Source organism: Grus americana, chromosome 4 (genome assembly GCF_028858705.1).
Source record: "Grus americana isolate bGruAme1 chromosome 4, bGruAme1.mat, whole genome shotgun sequence".
Classification (NCBI taxonomy): Eukaryota; Metazoa; Chordata; class Aves; order Gruiformes; family Gruidae; genus Grus; species Grus americana.
The window spans coordinates 33,748,433-33,765,914 of record NC_072855.1 but is presented as its reverse complement, the minus strand read 5'-3'; the positions used below and the strand labels follow the sequence as shown (position 1 = coordinate 33,765,914).

At 36.1% G+C, this 17,482-nt stretch overlaps 1 long non-coding RNA gene across 2 annotated transcripts in view; it reads left to right on the top strand.

Annotated features, from left to right (window-relative positions):
• The window catches only part of LOC129206436 (uncharacterized), a 97,362-nt gene that overhangs the window by 20,022 nt on the left and 59,858 nt on the right, over positions 1-17,482 (top strand). Inside the window, exons 2-3 of one of the 2 annotated variants that reach the window (XR_008577138.1) lie at positions 1,183-1,355; positions 14,120-15,148. This is a non-coding gene — a long non-coding RNA (uncharacterized LOC129206436). Of the gene's footprint in view, positions 1-1,182; positions 1,356-14,119; positions 15,149-17,482 lie in introns of those variants that run through there. The other variant, XR_008577137.1, reaches the window with a different exon arrangement.

Here is a 17,482-nt window from a genome sequence, read left to right as displayed (position 1 = left end):
ATAAACCACACTGGTGGCACAAATTTCTTTAAAATATCTTTGATATTTTCTGGGAAAAATATTACTCCTATAACATTGCTGATGGCTTTCTTAGTGACTGTGGATTTAAATGTAGTATATCTTTTTCAATATACTATTTCATAGCATTTCCTCCTCTTCTTATTTCATTAACAAACTAGTTTCCAATTTCCTAATACTGTCAATTGTTTCTTCTGTCCATATAAATCAAAATGTTTCCAGAAATGGGCCCAAAGCAGAAAATTCAGAGACAGGATGATGATCTTAATTTGCCCCAGATTTGACAGGACTACACTGAAACAAATTTGCAGATGAAAGTGTAGCTCAAAAAGAGGCAATAGCTGTTCTGCCTACCTAACAACTGAAGTGCACACAGACATGGAGAATAAAAAAAGTTCCACAGAAACCCAGATGGATTGACTGACTTGCTGTTGGTTAGCTAGTGTGGCAGTGGAAGAGCTGGGAACTGAATCCAGGCTCTTCTTAGCTTCTGTTCAGTGACTTAATCAGGAAACCATCTCCTGACCTATAACCTATAGCATATAATCAAACCAACACTAATTAGGACTTTTCATTACTCCTCTTATTCTATTTGTAATCCAGAGCCTTCCCTGTGTCTCCTGCTGCCGGGGATCACATATGCAAGCCTTTGCTTCCTCCTAAATCATTCTGTTCACTATAAACCTGTTATACATTTCCACTATTTAGTCAGTTTCAGTGTCTGTTTCTTTCTGGATCTCAAGCTAGGCACTCTGTGTTTGACTCCTCGTGTTCTCCAGCCATCCATATTCAGTTCTTTATCCTACCAGATTCTGTTTCTTCTTTCCAGGCACATTTTTTTTGTCAGTCATTTTCTGGCCTTTAGATGTTTAAACAAATATTTATGAGGATCTGGATGGGTCTGGAAGCCAGATAAGACTTTGCATTTCAGCAGTAAAAAAACATATATGGGTCCATTAAATATCTAGTTTCTAGTATAGAGATTTAGGTCTCTAGACTGGTTTCAAGCCAGCAAGACTTCACTTAGTACTTTTTTTGCTCTAACATGGCTTCCACCTGGTTTGCTTACCTTGTTGCCAAACAGTAAGATGCGTGCACATCAGGCATGTATGGCATAACCACTGTTTATTTCTCCATCATGATTCTCACAATTTGCTCCTCTAGCATTGAATTTAAATGCATCCCACTAATGATGTGTCCGTCTGGGAACCACGTGCTTTGGCCTAGATATCTTCAGCAGAAAGGGACAGCAGGCAAATGGTTATCTGCAAACAGGTCCTCCAGCCTCTCTGAAGAATCTTTCCCAGGAAAAGAGTGGGAACTGAGGTGAATTACAGGTGAGTATCATTTCTGTAACTAACACTGTAGCTGCTGTTTTTCCTTTGGCCTTTCAAATCTTTTGTGCTCTTAGAACTTCTTGTCCTCTCAAATCTGAAGTGCATGCTGGTGAGGAAGTCTTGGCCAGAAAGTTTATTTAGGGTTCCCATGAGCAGTGCTTAGAGCAAATACATTCTTTGTCTGGTTTGATTACAACTGGGACACATGCCTAACCACAGAAAGCAGCTGCTTTGATGACAGTGTTGAATAAGCATCTCTTTCTAAATCCCATGTAAATATAACCAGACAAAGAAGAGAAGGATCATGGTCCATTAACTTTAGGCCATGTGAATAAATGTGAGATAATAACTGAAGAAAAACATTTTGCCTCTGAATTTGAGAAAACAAAACATAGATCTGTTGTGAAGGCACCAAACTGATGTGTTTATACTGTATTACCTGTTGATCCACTACAGTTAAAAAAAAAAATAAAAAGCTTTAATCTGCACTAAGTTAGCAGTGATGTTTCTGCAATAAGTCAGCAGTGGTGTTTCTCACTCTCTACTCACTTTTAATATGTTTCTCCTGGTGCTGTCTTGGAAAGTTACTGACTGGTTTGGATGATTGCATGAATTTTGCTATTATTTTTCATCGCGGAATTTGAAATGTTATATTTGTCTTCAAGCATGTTATTTCTGCAGGTAACTGAAAAAAAATAACATTTAAATGATGTTAAATTCTGTCATGGAGAAAATAATGAGAACTATTAGTAGAAAATATGCACAAATTTTTACTGTCAAGACATGATATAGATCTAAATTAGGCTATGTAAACTAGAAGCTGAAACTATTAAACTACAACCCTAACTCAGGGAAACAGAGTTTCTTCTGACTGCTGTTCAAGGTGTGACCATCATCCAGAGCGCAATTACTTTCCTATGTGCGGTTTGCATGTGTGTGTTGAACTACACAGGAAAATTTTCTGCAGCATCACATCTATCCTCCATGCTCTAAGGAAAAACTATCCTCTTGATAATGCTAACATTTAAATTTCACCTTTAAAAGTAGGAATGGACCTTTCCATTCTACTAGTGGAAGATTTAACTTCTGCCTTAAATTCATGAGTTCTATAATTGGCCTTTGCTACCAGGCATTCTTAAGATGGGTGTGAAATGATTTTCTTCTAAGGATCTCACAGAGGAACTGGGAAAAATGGGAAAGAAATCCGTAGCAATATTAAGGTTGAGTCACAAGTGAAAATAAAAGTAACTTTTCATAACAGGATATCTCTTATTCATTAAAAGCTATTCTGAATCCACTGTTTCTGAAAGTATTAAATCAGCAGAAAAATTACCATTAGCAATGCAAAAATACCCTAACTTTTCTTCAGCTTTTTAAAATATATATTGTTAATGCTCTTGTTAAATGGTTACATATCAAATCAAAGTTGTTTCTAAGTAATTTGATTTATAGAAAAAGGGAAAATAAGTATTGCAGAACAATCCTTCATCTTAATTGCACGTTCAGATACACTAACCAAATTTGAATGCCCAGTTAGAAACCTAATTATGTCTGACAGGTTTAAATAAGAGACCATAATCCAAGACCATCTTGATTTAATATTAAAATGCTGTTGTCACTAAATTAAAGTATTTGTTTATAGCTTTCAGCTTCATTGATATTAGGAGTACAACTGATGAATAGAGCTTGTAAATGGGAAGATCGTGAAGAAACCTTTTATGAAGGAAACTCAAGATGTGAACAAAATGCATATGTTTCTTTTTAAAGATTAATAGTTCAGTGTCTCCCCAGGTGTTGTTAGTACTAGTCAGGCCATTAGTTATAAATTATTGACTTTGTAAGGCAGTTATCTTATTTGAAACTAGATTTCAGAAGCCATCTGCGCAATTTCCATTAATTTGCATAGAAGAGAATCAGATCTTGAAACTCTCTTTAATTTTGCATTGCTTTAGTGGCACCACTGCAGAATATCACTATATCATAACTAACAAACAAAAGATTCAGTCCTTAGAAATTAAGTGCTTGGTCTCAAATTTAAAAGATTTCCTTTAAAGATTCCTCTAAAAAGATTTCCTCTAAAGAGGCTACTTTCCTATGTTTGCATAGCCTTGGCAATATCTTAAAACATATTCTGGCCAAAGATTAAACTGGCAACCCTGTGTTAAAATGCATTTCTGACAAGGAAATACACAAGATCACCAGTGGATTTACCGGAACCTAATGCTACTTAAATCCATGAGTAACTATCTTTGGACAAGCTGGTCTATACCAATCTCTGCATTTTATTCAAGCCAAAATATTTGATTTGGGCTTTGGAGCTTTGCTTTTTTGGGTTTTATGCTGGTTTTGGCTGGGATAGAATTAATTTTCTTCATAGTAGCTAGTATGAGGCTATGTTCTGGATTTGTGCTGAAAACAGTGCTGGTAACAGAGAGATGTTTTTGTTATTGGTGAGCGGTGCTTACACAGAGCCAAGGCCTTTTCTACTCCTCACACCACCCCACCAGCGAGAAGGCTGGGGGTGCACAAGGAGTTGGGAGGTGACACAGCCCGGACAGCTGACCCCAACTGACCAAAGGGGTATTCCATGCTCAGCATATAAAGCTCGGGGAAGAAGAAGCAAGAGAAGGATGTTCAGAGTGATGGCATTTGTCTTCCCAAGTAACCGTTATGCGTGATGGAGCCCTGCTTCCCTGGGGATGGCTGAACACCTGCCTGCCCATGGGGTGTGCTGAATGAATTCCTTGTTTTGCTTTGCTTGCATGCATGGCTTTTCCTTTACCTATTAAACTGTCTTTATCTCAACCCACGAGTTTTCTCACTTTCACTCTTCTGATTCTCTCCCCCATCCCGCTGGGCGGGGAGTGAGTGAGTAGCTGTGTGGGGCTGAGCTGCCAGCTGGGGTTAAAATGCAACAGGTTTGATTTTTTGCTTTGTTTTGTTTTGCCAGATTCCACTCTGTCATTACAGCCTACTAGCGAGTTGGTTAGAGAAACAATACAATTACCTTCTCCACCTGCCTTATATTTAAACACTCAGGGTGTTGTTTGAACACATTAAATTTTTCCTTGATTTTATATATACTATTATTAATCATATACTGAAACTAAACAATTCTTAAAGAGGAAGTATTTATTTACTGTTAATGGTGGAGCCAGGATTATTTCTATTTGTTATCTTGTGTATTATATGAAAGACAACAGCGGCTACATCGATCACATAAATATATGTTCTGTCAGGAGTGTTAGGCTGAACAGAAGTCCAAGGAAAATAGTAAAGGAAATATCTCAACAGAAAATTATTACTTTGTGAAACAGAAATATGTGATGCTAATTGTTTATCTGAAAGTATGTAATACAGGTCTTAGACTCAACTTTGTCTGTTAGTAGTGTTGAACTTCTGTTTTTCCTAAGGTAAATGAGTAGAGCCTAATTTTTGTGAAACTGTGAAACTTGTGAAACCGTATCTACTGCTTTCAGGTTTTATTCATCCAGACACACACAATGTTAAAGGAGGTCAAAGCATTACAGACGTTTCTGTAGCAGCCAACTGAACTACCAGCCGTTTGAGACAAGATTGCAAGTTCATCTTTGCTTGTGTTTTTTCTTTTTATACTGTGAGAGAGAAAATGAAAGCTTTTGTATTCTAGATGAATTTTACTCTCTCACAGTCTCTTGAGAAGAACTTTTAATGTGTTTTCCACGTTTTAAACACAATTTCAATATTCAATATTTAAATGCTTTTGCCTTCTTCCCTTTAGTGTTGAATTGCTCCCCAATCCCCACTCCTCTTTCTGAAGTCATATACCATTTAAGCGGAGAGGTCTGTAGTATTTTAGGTCAAAAGGAATGCTGGTTTTCTGTATTAGCCAACTTCATTTAAGGCAATGAGACCCATAAATTACTAAGCATAATAATTTATGTGTAGCATTTTTACTTTCGTTATACCAAAAGCAGTGTGAAACGCCTGTGGTGCTGAACATCCTATAAACAAGGTGCTTCCTGCCTTCCTCCCCAAAAGGTAAAAATGATGATGACGAAAGCAATTGCTTTTCCCAAACATGCTAAACTGACAAATGAAAGGGCAAAGATAGACCTGCCTGCACGATCTATGGATATTACATTCCCTTGGCTGAGAGCAGGGACCTAAATCCCAAGGAAATCTTACCATTGAAGGCTATAGGAAATAACATACTCTTTCCACGATTACACTACAAGGACATTTATATAAGAAGGCAGCATGAAACAGGAATTTGGCTGTGCACATGTGGTCATGCGATTGCCTGTACCTTGTGAAACTGGGTGTCGATATCCATTTCACTCTCGTTACCTTAAAGGATGGTGCCCATTCTACTTCCTCCTGACTCTTCCAAACAGCAAGTAGAGTTGAGGAAAGAAAGGGCCATGCAGGACATTTTTTTCCTAGAACTCCCACTTTTTTGAGAAGTTGTACTGAGAGCTTGAACTCACTGTAGCACATCCTAATGCATTGAACGTCACAGGCTGCAGTCTCAACTTTTACCCTTCTGTCCGACAACAATGCACCTTTGACCAACAGTAAAGGATGTGCAACAGACTATAGCGTGTTTACTCCCATCCCCAATTTGACTGCCTGACACAAGGAAACTACACTGCACTTCCCATACCTAAGTGAGTATGCCCTCTTAATATGCACAAAGTGAACTAGCATTATTATTAGTGAACTAGCAAACAATAAATTGAATCATTTGTTATTTACTGAGTAGTTATTCCTTGAGCTAGTGTCAATCACCTTCAGAGAATTTATAGGAAAAAAAGGTTACAGAGTTTCAGGAACTGTGACACTGATTTCTCCCAAGTAGAAAAAAGTAGTATGGGATCTAGGAACTGACAGCCTTGTTGAATTTCTTCACCCTATCTAGATACAACATGAGGAAATGTACAAAGAGAATAATCCCATGTTGATTGTAAGAGGTCTTGTGCTACTGTTGGAGTTTCTGCAATTAAATATGTGAAGTTTTTTAAAAGACAAAGGCAGTAACCCTGTATCATTCATCTCTTTTTTCTATCTATTTGGGTAACCTTTTGTTTTAATGGCAATGTATAAAACTGTAAAGAGGAAAATCTTTATTATGTGTTATTGTAGTTTTATGCTCTAAATCCTTGGTAAAAAGTCCTTGCTCATACAGTATTTTGCTGGCTGTTAATCACTTTGAGGAGAGGAAAAGTAGACTTTTGGAGAACATTTCAATTTTAAGACGGGGGTGGGGGGGAAAAACCCAAACCAAAACACAGGGCAAAATGTCAGTACCTGTGCTTCAAACAAGGGCTACAGATGTTATGTGCAATTACATCAGCTTCCCTAACTTCACTCTAAGAATAAATCAAGTCTGTGGGTTACTTCTTAGCAATTCTCAATAATGTATTATTAGCAGATACACTGCACAATAACACCAAAGCTCCAAAACCAGGACACTGATTTAGAAACAAACATAAAATTTTAAAGGATGACCATAAATCACAGTATTACTCTGCACCAGTGATTTGTCCTCATACCCCCTCTTCCAGAGCCAAATCAGTTCAAGAGCACCTGAACAAACCACAGACACTGACTTCCTCTGATTCTGTATTTTATATCACCGCACTTATACAGTGCCATTGAAAATTACATTGTTTAATTTAGTCTTCTAAATCAAGCCTTTTGGCTCATTGTTATTTTTTCACCACCTGCCAGTCCTGTAAATGGCTCTTTTGTGTGCTCAACCTACACGACTGTTCTGCATATAACATACACATTATAAGCAGAGTTATGTTAGAAAGGTTGTAACTTTACCACAGTCTTATAAGAAAAGTGAGGTTTACAAATGTAACTTTAGAACTGGATCAGCCATATAGAAAAATTCATCCTTTTATCCCATGGATAAAATGTTGATTAAGTAAAGGAGGAATATCTGCTCAGAGAATAACTATATTTTCCATAAATAGTGCTCACTGAAGAAATGGTTGTAAAGCTTGTATTTAAGTGCTCCTACAAACAAACATGATCCCATGGGTGAATTGCTGGGAAGGCAGTGGTGCTCTTAAAATATGAGATCGGTCAACAGAAAATTGTGGCTGTGAGTAAAAGTTGAAAGCCACAAGGCAACAACCAGAAGCAAGGAAATGTATGCTGGCAAATCTGTGTTCATACGAATTACAGATTTTTGGATGTGCATACTAGTTATGTGACTATCCAGAAAATATCTTTTTGTAAATACCCAAGGCACTTATACCCTTTGTCTTATGAGTTATTTATCAAAGGTAGGAATAAAGAAGTGTATACAGTCATACATATTCTTATGGCAATCAGTCTGTCATTCATAAACCTGGTAAAGATCACTACGCACACACTTAACTTTGAGGACCTGCTTAGCTTAAGCAAGTTAGGCTAGCACACTTGAAATCACACCAAGTATCAGTCGTCTTGATTTTTAAACCATTCTGATTGCATACAAACTTGATGGCAATGATGGTTAATTCTACCCTTTTCCACCACTAAACCTGTCATATTGCTCACAAGTTTAACAGCATTTTTGCTCAAACAAGGTATTATTTAATGTTTCATTATCAGAAATCTACTGCCTTGCAGGACGCTGTTGTCCCCCCAGTTCTTCTGTTAGATGTCAAAGGAATGATTCTAACAAGAAGTTAACATGTACCCTAGGAATAAATGCAAGATGTCTGAAGAATAAAGCTGAAATACATACAGGATCTGACTAGTTGCCTGACTTTTTTTCCATATAAATTAATGAAAATCTTTTCATGCCATTGTGAGCTAGGCCTAATAAAGACTTTTTTCCCCCTTACTCAGTGTTTCATGACACAACAAAATAATAATTTGAAGCTCTACCCTGATTTCAATTCAACTGTGTCAAATCTCAAATGGTATCTTGCAACAAGCTACCCTAAAGTTTCTGTAATTTTGTTTATCATTGCAAAAATCTTGACATTTCCAATATTTAACCTGTATTACCTTCCATCTTGAAAATGTATAGAACACAGAGGATGAACCATTATCACAAAAGTCTTTAAAACAGTTTTAAGGTGTGGTAAACTAATAGTATTTCCAGAAGTTGTTCTGCTATTATATTGCCATTTCAAATGGATGATTTATTTTTTCTAGTGTCTACCTGTAGTCTACAAATTGACTTCTTTTTTTTTAACTCTATCCATCTGTTATTATCTGTTGTTTTTCTTAGTAAAACTGATTTATTTTTTTTTTCCTTTCTTATAAAGTAGGGAAATAGCCTCTTGGTAAAATTGCCAGACTTAATTAAGGAAGTCTGGAAAAGAAGGGGGAACTATATTATTCTAAGAAGTACCACAGGAGTTTCTTGAAAGGAGAAAACAGAATCTGCGTTGGAGTAATAGCATATGGTGAAACAAGAATGAAACACTTACTTAAAAAAGTGTTAATTCTGCTTCTGTGTGTATCTGGGTGGGTCTGTCTGTCTGTCTGTCTGAGGGAGTTTTGCCTGAACTAGCAAACTTGACTGTTGCAGTTTTAACTAGGAGAGTCTGTAAAAAAACCAGTGTATGTTTTATATCTATATGACAGTGAACTGTGCCCTCATGCAGTGCTCCTAGTGAATGTTGGGAAAATCTCCAAAATTTACCTGCAAAACAATGTAGATTTTGTTATACTAAAATGCTCTTGGAGGCAGAAATTTAAATCTAGTATAAAATATTGAAACACCCAAAATAAATGATCATTTAGAAAGATTATGTAACTCTATTAAACTCTTCAACATACAATATTGCTCCAACCCAAAATGAATTAACTTCATGTTGGTCAAGGAAAACATTTGGTTTCAGGATAATTAAAATTTTAAAGATTTTACATGGCAGTTTCTTCAACTGTTGAAGAACCAACTGAAAATAGAAACCAGACAGTGGGAAACATTTTCTACTTTCATTTTGGGGGTAGATTGCTCCTGGACACAATCCGTGAGAGGCCCTGGGTTGTGTGACATACTTTGGACAGCTGAGAGAGGGGTGCGTGACAATACTAAGTGATTCAGAAGAGAATTCACAAAAGCCAATTGTGGGTTACTGCAGAAAGTCCTTACATACAACCCTGACTGACTAGATAACAAAATATCAGACAAAACACAATATAGATAGACACAAAGTAATGCATATAGGTTAAAACAGTCTCAGCTTTAAATATACAGTTCTGTGATATGACTTGCTGGGAAATGAAGACCTGGGGTTATAATAGGTGATTCTATGAAAACATTAGGCAACTGCTCAGAAGCAGCCGATAAAGGAAATAGGATGCCAGGTATTATTAGGAAAGGAATAGAAAACAAACTGTAGTCTGCCATTGTGCATTCACACCATGTGCTGTTCAAGAAAACTGGAAAAATTTGGAGAAAATCAAGGGTGATTCAAAGTTGGGAAAGAACTCCATGCAAAGAGCAACTGAAATATAGGACTTTTCAGTGTTGGAGACAACTGAGGAAAGGGATGTGAATAGCATCAGTATGGTGAATTGGTGAAGTTTGTTCACTGTCTCTTACAGCAAAATCAGCAATTAGCAGGCTCAAAAAATCAAAATAGGTACTTTTTCATACTTCATGTACATAAACTCCAGAACTCCTCCCCACAAGACACCTGTAGATGCTAAATATCCGATTTTCCTTCCTTTAACTATGAAGTACGACTAAATGCAAAGACACTGCCTCTGCCTTGGAGGGTTTCTGAAACATGATTAGAGATTCAGGGAGAGCATTATGAGAAGATTTGACTCCTCAAAGCCTCAAATCACTCCTCTGATTCTGCTTACATATTTTCAGTAAAGATTCAGATTCAGAATTTACCATTGTTGTTGACAATATATTGGAATAAATGTCCAGTTTTGGTCTGATCTGATCTATCTGCTTTATGTCAATTCAAAGTGAAATAAATAATGGTACATTCAATTTTCATTCAACTCAGAAATTTCAAAGGTATCCTGTTAAACTTGCTTCTGTGCAAAATGTTTGTCGAATGTAGTTCAGGTAGAAACATGTAAATTTATATTTAAATGATCTGAAATACCATCAGCTGTCTAATTACATTTGTTGCAAGAGTTTCAGAGTTCCTAGTATAAAGCTGTGGAATATGAAAATAAAATTTGTGCCAACGTAACTATGTACTTATGAAGTCTCTGACTGAAAAGACAAGCCTTTTAAAGCCAGGTGAGTTAGAAAATATCGTTAGTGGTGCAGTTTTACGTTAACCGGTCCATCTCCCTGATGACACACTATTAGAGTTTCTGTAAAATGAGAAACACAGAATGAGACAAAGCTGCAGGAAAAGAAATACCATCAGATACAAGCATTGAGTTTTCTTATTGTGAAAGGCAAAATGTCTTAAGGTAGTCATAATAAACTTGATTTTTGAGCTTGTTCCTCAGGATTATATTGACACTTTAAAGACACAGTTTGTAGGTTAGTTGTCCCTCCACAGGGAATGTATATACTGCTACAGCCTTTACATTCAAAGAATAAAGATATACTAGGGAATGAAAGAACAATGCAGGGTTATGACAAAGCCTTTGATGGCTGAATTTGGTCTGTCTTAAGCATTTGGGGTGTCTATTTTAGGCAAATGCAGGATATGTAAGATAAATATCAGAGTTATGAGACTAAATATGAAAAAAAATTGTTTAAATCATTCCAATTTCTCACTTTAGGAGCTGAATTGCACACACTGTATTCTTTATTTCTGTGGAACAGATGGAATTATGGTACTCAGTCTGGAAAATATCAGTGCCTATCTGGGACCACTCTGTCCCAGGAAACCTTTCACCTTTTGCAAAGGCCATGAGGATAGAGTTCAATTGCTGAGCCGCTACTTTTCCACTTCCTTTCACGTATTCATAGCACATTATTAACCTTTGTGCTGCTTCTCTGTTGCTTGTTCGGCTTCCAAATTCTGAAGAGGATGCTGCATACGAAATATCCTTAGACCTTTGATATACCCTTCTAGTCTGACACTACAAATATAGATAAAGGGGGCTTTTTGCACTTCTGTGTATCTAGCTACAAAATACAAACTTGCCCTTCAACAACTCATTCAGCCAGCTGGAATTCTACTTAGTACGTGACCGAGCATACAGGGTTCTTGTTGACATTAGCCACCACTGAACACATGTTGTAGGAGGCACACTTCCTCAGTCTGATCCATGAGCCATGCTTGAATCTCCTCTCCTATATCATGAAGCCCTTAATGGTTTTTTTCCAAAGAAGGCAGAATTGTAAAATCCCATTAAATGCAGGAATCATTCTGCTTCCTTGCAGGAAAAGATAATGGGCAAAGCACAGGTAAAGTCTAGAACTTAGCCAAATCATAACTTTGAGTGTTTCAGAAACATAAAATGAGGTGTCTGCTAGCCTAACCTGTACACAGGCTACTTGGATGAACATGAATCATTAGATTTCTAACATAGATAAAGAAAGTCTGTCTCTTTTGCTCTTCTTTAACTATGGAGTCTAGACAATTAGCTTACACTAGACACCTATTCTCTGATGGCCACGGGATCTTCATTAATGTTGTATTAAAAGTCTTTGTCACAGGCTTTTTGACATAGATGTGTGGGTTAAGCTATCCTTACAAGTCACAATTCAACTTTCAAATTAAGTGAGAATAAAAGAGTTCTACTTGACTGTGAGAACGGACTGTTTTTTAAATTATATACCTAACATCATCACATGCATTACTCGTAACTTCAAAGAAAGAACTGCGTTGTACTGTTCATAGAGCATAGGCAGTGAAGCATAGAACTACAGTACCATCCAGCAAGCTACCGTGTAACATTTTGTGATCCAAGACATCCAGTTCAATTGCTTTTCAGCTGTGTGACTCACTTAAAAGATCTCATCTGTACTATGACAGATTTTTGATGCTGTTGTAAGATACATAGAACATCCTATAATATTACTGATTTTTAAAAGGATATTATTATGGTTAAATGTAAGGAAGGACATTATTAACTTTTGGGCTTCATGAGTGTATGCATTTTGCATAGTCTCACATCTGCACTGTACTCTGAGCTGTGATACATCCGGCAAATTCATCAACACAGAAGCTGTTGGCTGCTATTACACATGCTTTTTATTACATTTTTACTACATCATATAATCTTTTAAGAAATATAAACCCAAAAGTAAGGCACTTATGAAAGAAACTAAATAGTTTTTTATAGGAATTATATTTCTTCATTAAATTAAAATATTTAGTGACATTTCAGCTTTTTTAATATCTGTATGCTATCCCAAGAAGTTAATCTTCAAAACATTAATATTAATATTGAGTCATTCTGCAATGTATACATTATATGACATAGCTATATTATACCATTAACATTTTATACTAACTCTCTGACAATTGAAAATATTAATTTTTATTGGTTGCTGTACTCTCTGTCTCAGAACTCTTGCAAGCTCTTGCAAGCATCTCAGAACCTATGGCTTGCTCTGCCACATGCTTCATTACTTTCAGAACTTATTTGCAGAAACTCATAAAGAATGCCACACACCAAAAGTGGCAGTGAAGTTTTGTGAGTTTTCTACCCAGGAAAGCAACAATATAATGAAAAAAATATAAAATGTACAAAAAACTTCACACCTTGTTTGCCACATCCATACTGGGATGCACTCAGAAACAGCTGTGTAAAGCAAAGAACATGCTGTATACCTATGGGGTTGTTAGATCTGCTTTGGTTAAAAGTTCATTGGAAAGGATACAGAGTCATGATTCCCTGTACTTTGAAAGCATTATGGCATTATCAAAAAAGGATATGATCACCACAACATAGCACAACTCATATATGCCAGCTTTGGTTATCACCTTTTATTGTGAACCATTTGGAATAGCTTCTGCCTCAGACAATGCAGTACACCTTCATCACGCAAAACCAGTCTTACATACCTACAATGTGTACTAACCTACAATGGTACTTTCAATAAATACAAGGAAAATTACCAAAAAGTAATTTCTATTGGAGTCCAGTGTGCGATACTGTGATCCTTATTTTCAATATCACAGAAAGGGGACAATGACATGTAGTAAAAGATGGGGTACTGGGTTCTTCAGGCCCATATGGAGAATGACAGACAGCCACTTGCAGGAAAAGAGCCATACCATTAACAGGGAATATAAGTAATATGAGTAATGCTTCAGAAGCCACTGTCTGAATGACTTTATAATACATACAATTTAATAGACAATATGATGAACTATTAGACATGTATCTTTACGCCAGGATTTTCAGGTATATTATGATGATTTACTCTCACACAGCTTTGGATGCAATATAAAATTAACTCTGTCAATGCTTAGATGGGCAATCAGTATGATACCCTTGACAAATGAACCCACCAGGTAGACCCACAAAAGATATAAATGTATAAAGCAATTCCAAAAAGCCTTTGTTGCTCCCGTTTATATAAAATAACTGAAAGAAACATCCCTCTCTGCATTAGCATACTTATTTTTTCCAGTTCAACATAATGGCGTGTTCAGTCCATTACATGATTACCTATCTAGACAATTCTATAAATGTGTACTATTTATAAGATAGAAAATAATAGTTATCCATTCCACCATAAGATTTATTTTATAGTTCTTTCACCTTGATATGTGAGGCTATTCTTCCATTTCGTGCAGACTACAACAGTGCTAATGACAGCATGATTTCATAATGCTATTATAAAAATATGTGTCTGTACAGTGACTTTGGTCTGTTTTCTCTCTCTCCAGGGATAACTTCACAGGCATATATGGAGACATCCACGAATAGCAGATTATTAATATGCTAGCCATTTAATTCCTGCCCTTCAAAAACAAGTAATCACCATTTTCTCAAAAAGATATTGAAAATATCCAGAAGCTATTAAAAAGGGAAGTCTTGTAGAGGTAACCTAATACGTGTTTGTTTACCTGGAGATAGGTCAATAATATGGATGATAATATAGATGAAAAAATGGCTGTTGCTTTAGGGAAAAGCCGTGTAGAATGTGGCCAAGAATTTGAGTGGTATATATTTTGCACTAAGCTTGGGATGACTAAAGCCAGATTGGTGCAATCAAAAAAAAACCCACCAACCAAAACCAACCAACCAAAAAACCCAACAACAACAACTTAAATTCAGAAGCAGCACAGATTCGGTCACAAAATGCATCAGCTGAGGCAGTAACTCCTGTGACTAAGACGATCCAGCTCAGCTGTCTGTAAGTTTCCAATATGGGTATTCTGACATTGGACTGTGTCTTTTGGGTTAAAGCTGGGGCTCTTCAGTCTCCACAGACTCAGGAGCAGGAAAAATATATGCCATATCTGTTGTGCTCCCTCTTAGGAAACTGTGAAAAAAATTTCCGCCCTCTTTTATTACAATGTGCTCCCACTGACATGTTGAGGACAGGGCTCTAAGTAGAGCTCAGAACTGTTGTTGTTAACAAAATATCAAATGTGGAGTTCATTACAGCAACTAAACTAAACCATTCCATTTCAATACAGAGGAGAAAATATAGCTATGGAAATACATTCTTTTAAAACAATTTGGTTCTGAGCTGAGACTTTATCTGGCAAGTTTCAGCCTAAAGCTCTTTTTTACAGTGTGGTTATAGACCCTTGGAAGTGGAAATGCTGACATATCCTTGGCTATAACAGCTCTAACAGGAGCTTCTACAATAGCCTGTAAAATCTACTATCCTAACTAAAGTCCCTGTTTATTTCTTTATGCTATAAGCTATGACTGTTGTTTATGACTGAAATAGATGCAACTTCTGAAGTATACTATACTGACAAGGTAAAGTAGGTGAACTTCAAAGTATTATTCACAACACAGTATTTATACACTCAGCATGTTAAGTACTCTTAATATTTCAGTCTATTTAAGACTGTCTTTAAACATAGACTTGTCTGTTCCTTCTCTTAATAAAACTTTTTCATGAAGCTCATTGAATTTTCATGTTATTATTTTATCAGACAGCACTGAGTCTGTAAGCCTATAAGAACATGTGTAAAGATCAGGAAGATCCAGTCCTGACCATGCATACACACATTCATGATGCTAACTTTATGTAAACAGTCATCTTTCAAGTACTTTCATTTTTCATAAGTCTTTCACCACTCAAATGCACTTGAGTGCTTTCCTGAACTGTATCTTGTGAGGGCGGTAAAAAGTATGATGGAAAAAAGATGAAGGGCAGGAATTTAATGGATATATCTACTCCATGTGAGGGACAAAGACATACAGATAGTTTCACTAAGGTTTTGTTTTTAACTGCAAAATGCAGAAAATAAGGCTTATCATAGAAACAATCCTACTTGACTGGAATGGTAAAAACATCCATAGGTATAAAGCCTTCCTTCTTTTCACTAACTGTACCAAATTTAGGACAAAATTAGATTTGAAATATCTATATTTATCTTCTTTTTAATTAATAATATGTAAGAAAATTTACATTCATCTGATTGCACATTAGATTCTATATTTAAACACAAAATGATAACTAGATACCTGGTTTTTTTTTCTCAGTATCTCTCTATGAATGTCTGCCTGACATACCATGGAATGTCTGTCCATAGAAACTCTGTCCTGAGTCAAGGCCAGAAATAAAATTTTACAGAATTAATTTGAGCAAATATATCTACATACAGAGAGAGAGAGAGCTTATACCAAATGCATGTGTACCAATCATACAGAGTGGTACGTATATTTTACAATGATAGTATTTCAGTTCTATATTTAGTATGAAACCTACTCCTATGAGGTCAAAGACAATTTTTTTAATTATTACTTTCAAGTTGGAAATTATTTTGGTTAATTATTTTAATTTCAACACTAAGACCTTCTTATTTAAAGTAAACAAACACACACAATCTATTCCTCCATCTCCATTTGTCTGAAGTAGACAGGGATGGAAAAAAGAGCCAGTATAGGAAATGATTGATAGGCAAGTCAGCTGTGATTCAACCATACAATCTATAAATATTTCAATTAAATCTTTCCCTAAGAAAGAATTGAACCAAAATGAAGAACTGGGACTAGATAGATTTTCTCTACAGAGCACTCAGAGTGTGTCAAAAGAGCATAGGGTTGTGCCACCAATTGGTACCCAGGCCAGTTTTTTGAGGAAGGCATCGTGTATGCTGGGAGTTGTACAGCCGCCTTAGCAAGGCAGTCTTTTAGCAAAGCAAGCAGGGTCATGCAGCTTGCAAAACTGGTATTGCTGGGCCACTTGCTGCTGGAACCAAAATCATCTCATTCAGACCAGCAATTCAGGTCACACAGCACAGAACTCTACTGTACCATGTAGCAGTCCTCATGCTTGAGCAGGCCTGGCTGGGTTAAAATGCACTCTGCTCTCCATATTGCAAAAAATCTGCTATTTGCATCTGGTCTGTCTTCTGTGTCTTGATTTTTAAGTAGTTTTACATGGCAATAAAGAATGTTTCATGAAATGCAAAAGTAAGAAAGAATTAAAGGCAAAATCTAGTCCTTGGCTTTCTATTTTTATTACCATCTTTCCAAGTTATTAATGAACACCAACAGATAAATCTATGAACACACACACATAATCACACAAGCTTATTAAAAGAATGCAACTTTTGAAAAAGCATAATCAATTTTAGGTCACTTTTGACAGCAATTCTCTAAGTAATGTTAAATAAGAATGGCTTTGGAATGCAATTCAAATGGATGGTCTATGTATTCAAAAACTTTTGAACAGTTGCAAGCTTCTATAATTTTTTACTGTGTTCCAGTGTGAATGTCATATGCCTTTCATATTAATATTTTATACAGTCCAAACTTTGAAAAATTAGTATTATTTTTGCTTCACTTTGAACACTTCAAAAGTCAGAAAAATGTCAAATGTCATTTAAAGTGTAAAAATAAATCCCAGATCAAGGTGTAATTATTGTAGTTCAATGATTCATTTTAATGGAGTGAGAATTTCACTTCATGTTTCTTTAAAAGGTACAGGTTAGGATTCTCGAAATCACTGGTAGGCTTTGAAATGCTGACTTATTCGTTATCAATATTTCTGAAGAATCTGAAGTATGTTAGCACACACTTTAAGAAAAACATTATTAATGTAACATTGTTTGTGTTAATTT